The sequence below is a fragment of the Myotis daubentonii genome, chromosome 8 (assembly GCF_963259705.1).
Source record: "Myotis daubentonii chromosome 8, mMyoDau2.1, whole genome shotgun sequence".
Classification (NCBI taxonomy): domain Eukaryota; kingdom Metazoa; phylum Chordata; class Mammalia; order Chiroptera; family Vespertilionidae; genus Myotis; species Myotis daubentonii.
The window spans coordinates 68,679,295-68,692,423 of NC_081847.1; the positions used below are offsets into that span (position 1 = coordinate 68,679,295).

General features: G+C 50.4%; 1 protein-coding gene across 3 annotated transcripts in view; it reads left to right on the forward strand.

The window, feature by feature from the left end:
• Positions 1 to 7,562: 7,562 nt before the first annotated feature.
• Positions 7,563 to 13,129, forward strand: part of SULF2 (sulfatase 2) — a 98,593-nt gene continuing 93,026 nt past the window's right edge. For 2 of the 3 annotated variants that reach the window (XM_059706833.1, XM_059706835.1), the window contains exon 1: positions 8,011 to 8,177. The gene's annotated coding sequence lies outside the window, so the exon portion shown is untranslated. Of the gene's footprint in view, positions 7,699 to 8,010; positions 8,178 to 13,129 lie in introns of those variants that run through there. The other variant, XM_059706834.1, reaches the window with a different exon arrangement.

Consider the following 13,129-nt stretch of genomic DNA (forward strand, 5'->3'; position numbering starts at 1 on the left):
TTAGATGTGATTTTATCCAAATTTCCAACAATTTTCTTGATTTCTTACCTCATTTTTTATTACAGCTTCAGCTGGAAAAAAAAACAAACACATGTATTTCCCTACATGCCCCTACATACCAGGCCAGTAATAAGGTAAAAATTCAAACAGTCAACCAAGACTATACTTTCAGGGATCATTTCTATAGTTCGTCAAAACAGTCAACCAACCTAACAGGGCGTGGGAGGGGACCTGCTGAGTCAGAGTCCATGCCACTGGGTTCACTTTCCTCCAGGAGGCTGGGGTCTACTTTTGTCCCCTCCTCTCCAGGTCCCCATGCCTCAGCTTCTGTGTGAGCCTCCTACGGCTGGTCTCAGGGATGAGAGTCTAAATATTTGGCCTCGCACCCTGACACATCAGCCCAGATGCCCGCTGTAAACAACCAGAGCCTTTTCCAGGCCAGTGTTGACCTGGCTGACCTCTCACAGGGCAGCATGTGGCCAACGGTGCGGTCATGTCAGTGCTTCCAAGAAGTGTTCCACGGGTTGTGCTTGGAGACCGTTTCTGTGTGAGCCTGTGAGTGGCCAATAGTGCTTAAAATCACGGGCCTCTGGCCAGCTGACCTACATTAATTACAAGTGCACAAGGAAGGTCGATGGTTATGTGCCAGGCTCTGTCCTAAGCACTTTGTATAGAACCTCATTAATAACTCACAACAACCCTAGGAAGTAGAGACGGTTGTCATTGTCCCCATTTGGCAGAGAAGTTGAAGGAACGGGGCCATGTGACACACAGCTGGTGAGTGGCAGTGCTGGGATTAACCCTTGCGATTTGTCTCTAAACACGGGTCCTAATCATTTCATTTTACCACATCTTCTGTTGGAAAACATTGCACACAGGGATATTCAGTTATTCATTTAAACTTTTATTTTATTGATTTTTTACAGAGAGGAAGGGAGAGGGATAGAGAGTTAGAAACATCGATGAGAGAGAAACATTGATCAGCTAGCTGCCTCCTGCACACTCCCTACTGGGGATGTGCCCGCAACCCAGGTACATGCCCTTGACCGGAATCGAACCTGGGACCCTTCAGGTTCTATCCACTGAGCCAAACTAGTCAGGGCTCAGTTATTCATTTAACAAATGCCCACTGAACACCAACTGTATGCTAGACGCTGTTCTAGGCACTGGGCTCAAACAGTGAACAAGCCAGACAGCCCCTGCTCTCCTGCAGCTAGTGGGGGGAGGGGTCGGGAGGGGGAAACAGACCATGGTCACAGACACAGAAAACGAATGTCATACAGTGGCAGGTGTGTAGGAAGACAATAAAATGGAGAGGATAGAGATTGAGGGAAATCAGGGAACATCTTCAGCTGAAATAGACAGGGAGAACTCTCAGGGAGGTAACCTTTACGCTGATCTCTACAAGGAGCTGGTAGAGCAAAATCCAGCGAGAGTATTCCAGGGAGCGAGCACCGCAAGTGCAAAGGCCCTGAGGCAGGAAAAGGCTTAATTAAGGAACAAAGAAAAAGACACCCTTGTGGCTCTGTTAATAGGAGCAAGCTGGGGCGTGATTATAGAATTAATGCTCATTAACGATGTGGAAGCCACCGGAAAGAACAGCTTATTCTTAGGAGATGCTCACTCCTCAAGTCCTTGAGGGGAATGTGCCACGATGTCCATGACTTCCTTTCAAATGGTTCAGCGGCATGTAAAGACACACGTGACAAAACATTAACAGCTGTTGATTCCAGGTGGAGAGCACAGTATACCCACTGTACTGCTTTTTACATTTTTCTTTTGAAATGTTCATAATCAAAATAGAAGAGAGCAAAGATGTTGGAGAGGTGGGCAGTGTCAGGACCATGTAGATCTCATGGTCCTGCTCCCGAGTGTGGTTTTAAGCCTGGAAGCAGCAAGATCTGGTTTGCTTTGCCATCATCGCAGCAACCGCCCTGGATTTCAGTCAGGTTTTGCAGGCGATGGAGGAGAGTCTCTAGAGGCTCATGCAAGCACGTTTCTATTTCTGATTCAATAAACACTCATTGTGCACCTTCCACCCAGGCACCATGCCTGCCTTTTACCTTCACTGATCTCACTTAACCCACACGACAACCTGCAATGCCCGCCATACTATTCCCGTTCTTAAGATGGGGAAACTTACCCCCAAGCAGATAGCTAAGGAGTCATCAGCCAGCGGCGACAGAGTCCTGGTTAGTTAGAACTTTGGCCCTGGGGCAACACGAATTCATCATTCCACTTTTACTAAATCACCACCAACATTAGTCATAATTGATTAATTATAATCAAAGCTCAAAAGTGATTTCGTTGGAAGACAATCTTCTATCCTATCTAATAATAGAAAAAGATTGAAATTAACCATACCTCCGCTATGCTTCCCATTGGCCAGTCATCGAGATATGCAAATTAACTGCCAACAAAGATGGTGACGTGTCACGTATAGAAATTTTTTTATATTTGCAACCATAGTAAAACAAAGATTTATATTTTTGATATTTATTTTATATATTTAAATGCCATTTAACAAAGAAAAATCAACCAAAAAAATGAGTTCGTGTGTCACCTCTGACATGCGTGTCATAGGTTCGCCATCACTGCAGTAGGGAGTGTGCAGGAGGCAGCTGATTGATGTTTCTCTCTCATCGATGTTTCTAACTCTCTATCCCTCTCCCTTCCTCTCTGTAAAAAATCAATATAATATATATATATTTTTAAAATTGGAAATGTTTCTTAATTCAAAAATAAAAAATAGAACATTCCTGGTTGGAAAGTGTTTGTATAGAAGCCCGTAAGTACTAAGTATTTGCTGTGTTTACCATGCTTAGCTCTCTGTAAGGAATATGGAATAATGTTAAATGCCTCATGTTCTCAAGAAGCTTGACTTTTTTAAAATAAAAAAAATCAAGACGATATAAGTATTAAAAGTAAAAAAAAAGAAGAAGCTTGAGTTGTAGGGGCAAAATCAGGCAGGTAGGCAGACAAGCAGATAGGAGCCAGCAGTCCTAGATTATGAGAGGGATGTCTGAAAGGTCCCCGATTGTGACAGGGTGCAGGCCGGGCTGAGGGATCCCCCACCCTGTGCATGAATTTTGTGCACTGGGCCTCTAGTGGTAAAATAGGTGTGTTGACACAGAGAGAGAGAGATGAAACTGAATTGCATGCATGGTCAAATGGTCCCTGCTTTTCCACCAAGGAGCCAGGAGTTCTGCTTTGTCCGTAGAGAACAACCGCTTGCTGCCAGGGCTGCCTTGCTCATTTTAATATTCAGTGGCACGGGCACTCATTCTGCTTGTGTGTTTCATCACATGTGAAATCCGTGTGTTTAATATTTCTTGCCCACTTATCCAAAAGAGCACTATTGGTGAATGGTTAAGCAACTAGACAAATTGTCACTGTTCCTCTGTTTTCGTAACTGTAGGCAGCCCGACTGTCTTTCATTTGTAAGAATTCAGAATAAATATCATGACTCTTAGAGATTACTCCTAAGCAGCCCCCAGGAGACTGCAATTATACCCGTGTTTAATTATCCTACCTCCCAATCTAAGCCTTGATTCATGAATGTGCACTTTTAGGCGTCGGGCGTTAAAATAAATTAGACTCCACAATTACGTGTAATTAAGGGGGGAAACAGGTACTGTGCTGCAAAGACAAGCTGCCCTGTTTTGCTGAAGTAAAGCCTGTCAGTGTCCGCGTGCAGGCCAGGGGAGGCAGCAGGAAGCACAATTAATGTTCTTTTGACTTAATGGGGGTTTATGGTGCTATTTTTCATTATCACAATATCTCAAGAAATATAAACAGTTTTTCCCTAATGCAACTGTATTTCTACCAACAAGACAGCTGGGCCTAAGTGAAAACTCAGCAGAATTAACCGCAAATGTATAATGTTATGGATGATTCTGAGATTTGTATTTTAAAATCCGTGCAAAACTGTCCCCACTCAGGAACGGAGAAGTTTGACCCCATACCCCTGGGGGTGACTCTGCAGCCTCTTCTGAGTTTGTAGAAAGAAGCAAGTTACAGCCAAACTCGTGTGGGTTATTAAAGCCACCTGTGCCCCAGTTCCGTGGCTCGCATTCCCAAGCCTCCTGTCTGCAGCCGTGTTTCTGCTTTACCGTTTCTTGGACAATTTTTTTTAGATGTTAAAAGCTTAATTCTTACAACCCTCATAACATCACACCCTCATGCAGCCAGAAGTGCTGGGACAGTCAGGTTGAGCTTCAGCCTCTTGGTGGAGAGAAAGAAACATGAAGCAGGAATGACTTTGTGTTTGTTTAGTTGTTGCATAGGAGTTCAGGAAATAGAACAGCATTCTGGCTTTGCAAGGTAGACAGAACCAGGCGGTGTTCTGCACAGAGGGCCAAGGAACTTGCAAAAGAAGGAAACAAGGTGTGGAGGTGTCAAGAGAAAGGTCCCCTCAAGGTTAATCCAACAAAGGGGTGAGGAGTTGGGAGTGGCACGAGGAGCCTGAAAGATCTGGGCAAGATGAGCCCGGTGAGAGATGCCAACAGGGTGACAAGAGAGGAGAAAGGTTGTCCCAGATGATGTGGTTGGAGATGGACAGGGGCTGGAGAATTAGGAGGCCAGGAAGGTCATGAGAATTCTGCTGAGGCCCCACCCATAGCTGAGTGAGGTCCCAGGCTGAGGGACATCTGAGCCCCTGAGGGCCCTCTCATCTCCCAGGCAGTCACTGAGCTCCCAAATGGGGCCAGAAGGCTCCACCTACCTGGAAAACGTAGGCCCGGGGCTGGGACCCAGAGGACCACGGAGTTTGCTGTGATTTATGAGAAAGAAATGTGGCCAGAGAGTGCTTTGCAGACCCTCCAACCCAATGAGTGTCTGAGCTAGTGAGTTAAGTCTTGACCTGAAACCCAATCCACAGCCCCTGTCCACAGTGAGCACACACATGTGCTCAAACATGCACATGGGTACACACACAAAGAAACACTCACACCAAGACATGTCACCTCCCCCTAACAAAGGATAAGGAGCAAAACACAGACATCACCATGTTTGATCTTTGAACAGCAACAGTAGAAAGAATAAATATCCAAAAAGATACTCAGATGACATCATCTCAACCCCACCTACAGCCCCACGTAGGGGATTGTGCCCAGGCCCTCCTTTACTGGGGTGCCCTGATGAGGAGAGAAGAATGGAGGGAAAATTGTAGGCAGGGCGCATTTAGGGAAGGGAAGACCATGTTCATAAACTTGAGGCCTGAAGGAAAGCAGTGTGTTTTGTTTTTTTAAAAAATATATTTTTATTGATTTCAGAGAGGAACGGAGAGGGAGAGAGAGAAACATCAATGATGAGAGAGAATCATTGATTGGCTGCCTCCTGTATGCCCCCTACTGGGGATCGAGCTCACAACCCAGGCATGTGCCCTTGACCAGAATACAACCTGGACTCTTCAGTCCACAGGCCAACACTCTATCCACTGAGCTAAACCAGCTAGGGCAAGGTGGTGCGTTTTTAAACTTTTTTGTGGTGCAAATCCCACCTCCTCTGAAATATTCTCCAGAACCCAACATAGAAAGCAAGCAAAAGTCAGATCTCACCTAACCTCCTATCCCCCAGACCCCTGAGACACTCCCATGGGGCTTTGAGGACCCAGTTCGAAAATTGAGGCCACAGGGGGTACATGATCCAAAGCCAGGCACAGCCTTACACAAGTTCAAATCTCACTTTGTGTCTTTGATCAGTCCCTTTACTTTCTCAGTTTTCTTGAAAGAATGACTCTTAATAGGATTACATAAGATAACCTCATAGAAACACTCAGCAGTGGACCACAGAACCTGCTAGAGCTGCCCTGATGGAAACATGTAGTACGGTGTGGTTGGCCCAAATTGAGAGGTGTTTTAAGTGTAAAATACACACCAGATTCCAAATATGTCGTAAAAAGAATATCTCACTAATAATTTTTATATATTGATTGCATGTTGACAAGGTATTTTGGATATACTAGGTTAAATGAACTACATGATTAACATTAATTTCACCTGCTTCTTTTTACTTTTGAAAGCCGCTTCTAGGACATGTTCTATTACATGCATGGCCTGTCTTAACCTTCTACCGAACAGCACTGTACTGAGGCATTACAGCAAATGTGTCCTTCCTTCCACAGAGGTGAGGCCAGAGGGGAGGGGTCCCCATTCGTTCTTGGTCGGTGATGGTGAAGATGGAAGCCTGACATTTTGTTCCAGAAAGGTAGATCAGCAACTTCAGAGGCGCCAAAAGTGAGCACCAGGTTTGGAAAAGCAAATTCCAGGTTTTTCTGACTTATTTAGACTGTAAATTGATCAGGGTGGCTAAGGGAGATTAAGCTGGGGGAATGTAGAGCCCCCACCAGGTCTGGACACCCAATCTGAATTCCAGATAAATAACCAAGTATCTTTTATATAAGTATATCCTCATAGACCACTGTCCATTCTTACTTACCAAGCAGGACAACCATAACCAACAAAAAAAGAGACTACGCCAGAGAACGGAGTTGCTGGGCTGGAAAAGTAGCAATAACCTGGGATTTAAGAACACAACTCTGGAGATAAGTGTCTTGGGTTCAAATCCTAGGTCTGCCATTTACAATTGTGTGAGTTGAGTCAGCCACTTAATCTCTCTGTGACTTTGTCTTCACATCTGTAACATGGGTGTAATTCTGCAATTTACCTTGTCGGGTTATTATTAGATTTAAGTAAGTTACTACTGCCTACCAGCACACATAGCACAGGGTCTGTGTCCCCTGAGCTGCTCAGCTGTGTTTTCTGCAGCTGCTAATTGGTTCTCTGCCGGCTCTTTGCCCGCGGGTCAGCCCGGTCCTGCTCTGGCCTCTTCTGTGTTCTGGAGACAGTGGAACCCGCGGTAGACAGCACCACCTTGAGTCTAATTCCTCCCCTTTCGGAGGAAACCCGTTTCTCCATTCTTTCCTATTCCGGGACCATTTCTGGGCAACGCAGCTATTTTCACTTGAGCTCAAGTTAATGTCTCGGGGAGCTTCCCGGCGCGTGGGAAGGTCCCGGGCGCGTGGGCCATTCACCCTGCGCTCTAGCTGCAGGCCCGGCTCGAGCCCGCGTCTCCAAAGGCAAAAGTATGTAGTCAGAGGGGAGCTCGGGGCTTTCAGCAAAGGCGGTGGGTGTTTTCAAACCCAGGCGAGCCCTCGTGGAAGCAGATAAAAGAAAACATTTATTAACGTGTCGTTACGGGGGGAGCCCCCGGCGGGGCTGTGTCGAGCCCCGCGGGACATTTGGCTCCCTCCAGCTCAGGAGAAGGAAAGGAGACAAGGACTCTTCGTATGCGGCGAAGTGGACCTGATCGATGGCCCTCCCGACTTTATTGCGATCACTGATTTATTAGCGAAGCCCTCATCCTCGCTTGTGGGTTGCACGCACACACACTCGCACGCACGGCTCTGGCTCGCGTCCCCCCTCATTTCAGCTCCGGGGCGAATCTCACAGCTGTTTCAACTCCCGCGGAAAGCGAGCGGGAGCGTGTGTCGGGTGAGTGTGCGTCCGTGTCCCGGCGAGGGTGCGCGCTCCAGGCCGGGAGCGCGGCCAGCCGGGTCCCGCGACTTCGGGAGGCCGGGAGCTGCCCGGACCTCAGCTCTCCGCCGCTGCCCCGTCCGGGGCCAGACTTCGGGACCGGGGCCGTGCACCGGGGGCAGCAGGGCCGGACTGGCCGGGACGCGCGTCCCTCCTGCCAGAGGTAAAGGGCTCCCGCGCCGGGAGCGCGGGGAGGGCGCCGCGGCGGGGTCCCGGTTCCCCAGCTCCCGCCGCCCGCGGCTCCCGGTCCGGCGCTCCCCGCCCCGGCGCGCGCTCGCCTCCCCAGGCGCGCAGGCTGGCCGCCGGCGGGGGCCGTGCCCAGGGGCTGGCTCGGGCCGCGCGGCCGGCCGGCTGGGGAGGTGTAAGACCGGCCCGGGCGGGGCGGGGCGGGGCGCGGACCCGGACTTTGGCGAGGGCGGCGCGCCGGGGCGGGGGCGGCGACGGAGCGGCGAAGCGGAGGGACGGGAGGAGGCGGAGAGCGGGGAGGGAGGAGGAGCAGCAGCCGCACTAGCTGAGGATGCAGCAGCGGCGGCGGCGGCGGCAGCAGCGGCGTGGAGTCCCCTGCGTCCCGCAGCCGGGGCGGGCTGCGGCAGAGGTGGCGGCGCCCCGCGCCGGGTGAGGCCGCCGAGGCCGTGCGTCCTGGTGAGTGGGGTGCCGGGGCCGGGTGGGCGGGACGGGGGCTCCCCGCGGCCGGAGCCCGCCCCGGGTGAGCGTGGCCGCGAGCGCCGCCCAGGTGAGCGGGGGCCGGCCCCGACCGCCCGGCTCCGGCCCCAGCGTTGCGCGCGGAGGTGGGACCCGGTGGGCGGGAGAGAGGCTCCGGCGCCAGCGGGCCGCGGGGGGGTGACCCGTTTGACCTCGCCGGCGGGCTGGGCACCTCCCACCGCGCCCCTGACCTGCGGACGCGCCACTCGGAGCCCTGGAGGCCACGGGGAAAGCGAGTCCGAGCCCGCCGGCCGCTGGGGGGCTGGCCTCCTTGACCCCTTGGAGTTTAGACCCAATAGACTGGCAAGAAGCTAAGACCACGTGGGGCTTGTCCGGGCAGGACTCGGGAAAGCGGGGGACCGGAGCTGGGCAGTGACTGGGAACTCACAATACCGAAAGGGCAAAGTTCCTCCCAGGCTGGGTCAGAACCAGTTCTCAAAGCCTTATAGAGGGTTGCTCCCCTCCCGGGGGTTTCAGAAGTTTGGCTGCGATTTTTAGGACAGCACTTTAAAAACAAACATTCTTTGTAGTGATTCATTCATTCGTTCTGTTCTACAAGCATTAACGGGTGCACCTCGTGGTACCAGGCCCCGAGTTATATTCCAAGGAAACAAGATGAACAGAGCAGCAGAAGCTCTGGCCATTTTGAGGGCAGCCTGGAAAAAAAGATGAGACTTAGGTGGAAAAAAGTAAGGAGACACCCACAAATCTTAGTTTGTCACATGACATCCTTCTGAAATTCCCATCTACCTGGAGACCCAAAGGCCACTCACCCTTGCACACACACAGTAAGTGCCTGCACACAGTAGGACAGTGCAGGCCGGCATTCTGACAAGCCTCATCCTCCTCTTCCCCCTTTGTGAAAGTTCTGACTCATTCTCTGCCCCTTCTCCTCTCTGGCCAGTCGTTCCTGCAGCTTGTTTTAATCACTTTTTGAGTTAAAAGTCAATATTTAATTAACCAAGGAATTGCATTCAGCTTACATTTGAATCTGGGTATTTGCACATCTGTGCATGTCAGGACACCCGTTCTCTTGCCCCTCCATCTGTCTCTGCCTCTCTCCCACAGTGGGGTCCCCCTCCTTCGGGGCAGAGAAGGGAGGCTGCTCTTGAGCAGGTTCTCTGGGGGACAGAGAAGCGTAGGATGGTCTTTCCCTGGAGCAGGAAGACTTACTCTCATCTGGTAGTTAATAGTGAAGAGATTTCTTACTGCATCTCCGCTCCCCATTACGGAACCATCGGAGGGTTTTAATTAAATTAAAGTCATTCATTACAGATAGAAAGGGGGTGGGGAGAGCAGGCCGAAGAGAGGTTTTCCAGCTTTGCTTGTCCCACATCATGAAGGAGAAAAGGCTCATCAAAACAGCCTGTCCAGCCCTAGCCAGTTTGGCTCAGTGGATAGAGCGTCGGCTTGTGGACTGAAGGGTCCTGGGATCATTTCCAGTCAAGAGCACCTACTTGGGTTGCAAGCTCAATCCCCCACCACACTCGGGGCCTGGGTCAAATTTATGTACATAAATGCATGATGTTAGTCTAACTGAATAGCTGAGGGTCAGTGTGGGTTTGGGCTTTGGGCTTGGTGTGTATTTATTGGGGGTTTTTAGTTTGAACTTATGGCTTAATTTGAACTTCTAAAACCCTAATAACATGTTAGGTTTTCAAACTTAAGGGTTTAACGATGAGTTGATTATAAAAATGCTGGGTTTGGAGGAAGACAGTGTGGCTGTGTGTGAGACTCTGTGAGTGTGTGCACAGTCACATACACACATGCATGTGTGCCCCCCCCACACACACACACATACACTCAACAGCTCCATTCAGCTGCCATCCCGAGGGCCTAGCTCATGTGTGGTTGCACACCCTAACGCTTGAAGTGCACCTTTTGATTTGGGGATAGCATTTCCCCCTTCCTTTCTCTGGATATGTTCAATTTATCTGTTTGGACCTGCCTCAAGGGGGCAGCTTCTGGTCTGACTTAGCCAGACTGGGAATGTCACCCAACTCCATCAAGTCTGTTCTTAGATTTCGCCCCCTTTAGAGACCAGAAGCCTGGTCCTGCAGAAGAACACCAGCATGTCTGATTAGCTTGTAGTTAAAAGAAAGGACTTAGTGTGGACTTAAGGTGATAGATAACACTGATGTAGTGTGTTCTAAGGCCTTATACATAAAAACGTATTTAACCCCCACAAAACCCTAAGAGGGCCTTTGATTGTTGTCAAAAATGAGGAAATTGAGGCCCAGCAGGGGTCGTGGCTCAAAGACAGCTGCTCGTTGGTAAAGCTGGAATTCAAGAGGCCCCAGGGCCTCCGGAGTTCACTCTGACCCACCACTCTCTCCTCCTTCATGACCTTGGCCTTGTTCCCAAATGTAGAAGAAACACATGCAGGAGAAGAAAACACATTTAGACAACAGAACTCTGAAAGGCACAAGCCCTTTAGTGATCCCACTTCTCTCCCAAACCTCCACAGTTTGGGGACATCTCGAGTTCGCATTTTGTTTGAAGTGGGGGGAGGGCTGAGGAAAAGATGGGCTTGTCTGGTGAGTACACACACACTCTCCCTAGTCAAGATGCAAAGGAAAATTTCAAATGTGGCTGTCAGAAAAAAAGCCATGAGGTCTGAGGTAAAGGATCGTGACTCCTGAAAACAATGGCAGCAGGGTTAAAATTCTCTTAGAGGTGCAGCCCTCTTGTGGTGGGCGATGGAGTCACATGAGCCTGTCCTTGGACGGGGTGGGGTGGTCCAAAGTGTGGCAGGTCTGGCCCATGTGCCCATGCTGACCTGTAGGCGAGGGAGGCCTCACCGGGGACTGCCTTCCGTGATCCCCCTTGTGATGGGGCCTGGTGGGAAATCTGCCATGCCCCTGATCCGGATTCAAGGCGCTATCTAATTGGAAGATCATTAAGATCATTATAATTAATTGGCATCCTGATAAATGGCATGATGGCCTAATTGGGGTGGTTGCTAGGGAACTAGGCCTCACTTGGAGCCAAAAGCGGAAGAGGCCTTGCTTGGGCTGGCCACAGTTGGGCAGTAGGGTTTAGACCCAGCGGTTCATGGGAAGGGAGAGTAGTCTTCATCCACATCTGCTGGTCTTTCCTGAGCAGCTGCTGTGTGCAGGTTGCAAATGGACTATAGTTAGGGGCATTTTCCTAGAAAGACTATAAAGGAATCAGGATCCTTTCCCTTGTAAGCAACAGAAAGGGGGGGGAGGGGGGTGTCTGAACGAGCATAAAGAAAAAGAAGGGGAATTGTTGGCTTTCATAACTAAAAACTGCTAAGGTACAGCTTCAGGCGCAGCTGGAGTCAGGTCTCAGAGATTGTCATGAGAATCTGTCCCTCCTCTGCTCTTCCTTCCAGGGGCTGGTTTCTCTCTCCAGCTGCAAGCGGTGGGCAGGCTCCGGCACCGTGGTGAGGAGAACCACACGGCCTGGCTACCTGCCCAGCAGTGGGCTCCAGAGAGTGTTACTTAACCTTTCTGGGCCCCAGTGTTCCCATCAGCAAATGATGATGATCATAGCACCTGTCTCCTGGTTCGTGGTAAAGGATGAAATGAGATCATCAGTGTCAAGTGCTTAGCACTGCACTGACAAAGGCAAGCCCTCAGTAAACGTTGGTTACAATAATTGAGGTGTGGAGCTGGCTGTTGAAGAGCTGTCCTCTCTGGTTTAAGCCCAACAAGAAAGAACAAGCTTCTTTTCAGGTACTGCCCACTCAAGCCCTGAGCTGCTCTCTGATTGGACTGTCTTATGTTATGTGCTCACTGCAAACCAATCACTGGCCAAGAAAATGAGCCGCCCCCCCCCCCCCAACAATGGGCTTGGGCCAGGCTGCCAAAGCCCTACTCTGGAGCTGGAGGTGGAAGCACTGGACCCCAAAGCCCTGGAGAAGGCATGTGGGGGAGCCCAGTGAAAGGGAGCCTGGTTGCTAGGGAGGCAGATAGCTAGTATCTACGATGAGGAGGGACACTAATGTGAGAGATGATGGTCAATGGACCTGTCTCCATTTTGGTCCAAGTGGGAACCATGGAGACAGCTGCTGGGTGGGCAGCTTCCTCTCCTTCTCCACTGGGCTCAACAGGCATTGGAGGCATGACTTTTCTGCCTCCGTGTCTGAAATAGGCAGCCTGGCCTTGATCCTGTGCTTTCTGGTAGCCAGGGGCAGTGTTTGCCCAGCCTTCCGCTGTGAGAATCATCTGGAGGTATTTGTCTTAAAAAATGCGAAGTCCCGACCCTGCTGAGTCACACCCCCAGGGAGGGCCCTGGATGCTGGGGAAGGAGCCAGAATCCCATAGTGTAGCCACACCCGCTGGGAGGTGTGGGAAAGGGCCCTGGAGTGTGCATATTTTGTTTTCCTACCTGATTCAGGGAATGCCAGAAGGCAGGGGAGAGGCTCCAAATGAGATCAGAGATAGAAAGGTGTTGGAAAAACTGCTGTACGGAATAAGAGGCATTCTCCTATGTCAGTGCACGCGTGTTTATTGAGCAGCTGCTGTGTGCCAGGCCCTGTGTTAGGCATTGGGATGAACGAGAGAGTTCCTGCTTTCATGGAACTTACATTCCACAGTGGAGAAGCAGTTAACACACAAGCAAACAAGGCCACAAACACTTCGTAGAAATTCCCAAAGGCTCAGGCCCAAGCCTCCCCTTGTCCATCTCCTCAGCGATTACCAGACAGAAATTAAATATGCACAACTCTGCAACAGATGCTCTTGGGAAAGAGCTTCAGGTCATGCAGGATCTTGAGCCTTGCGGGCTGCAGGATGCCTCCTGTTGGCACGGCCTTCACACCTCCTCCCCCAGTCCAGACCCAGACTTCATGGGATTCTTTCTCACAGGAGACCACCCCTGTTTGGAATTCGCCACAGTCTCTTAATATGATTCCAAAATACACA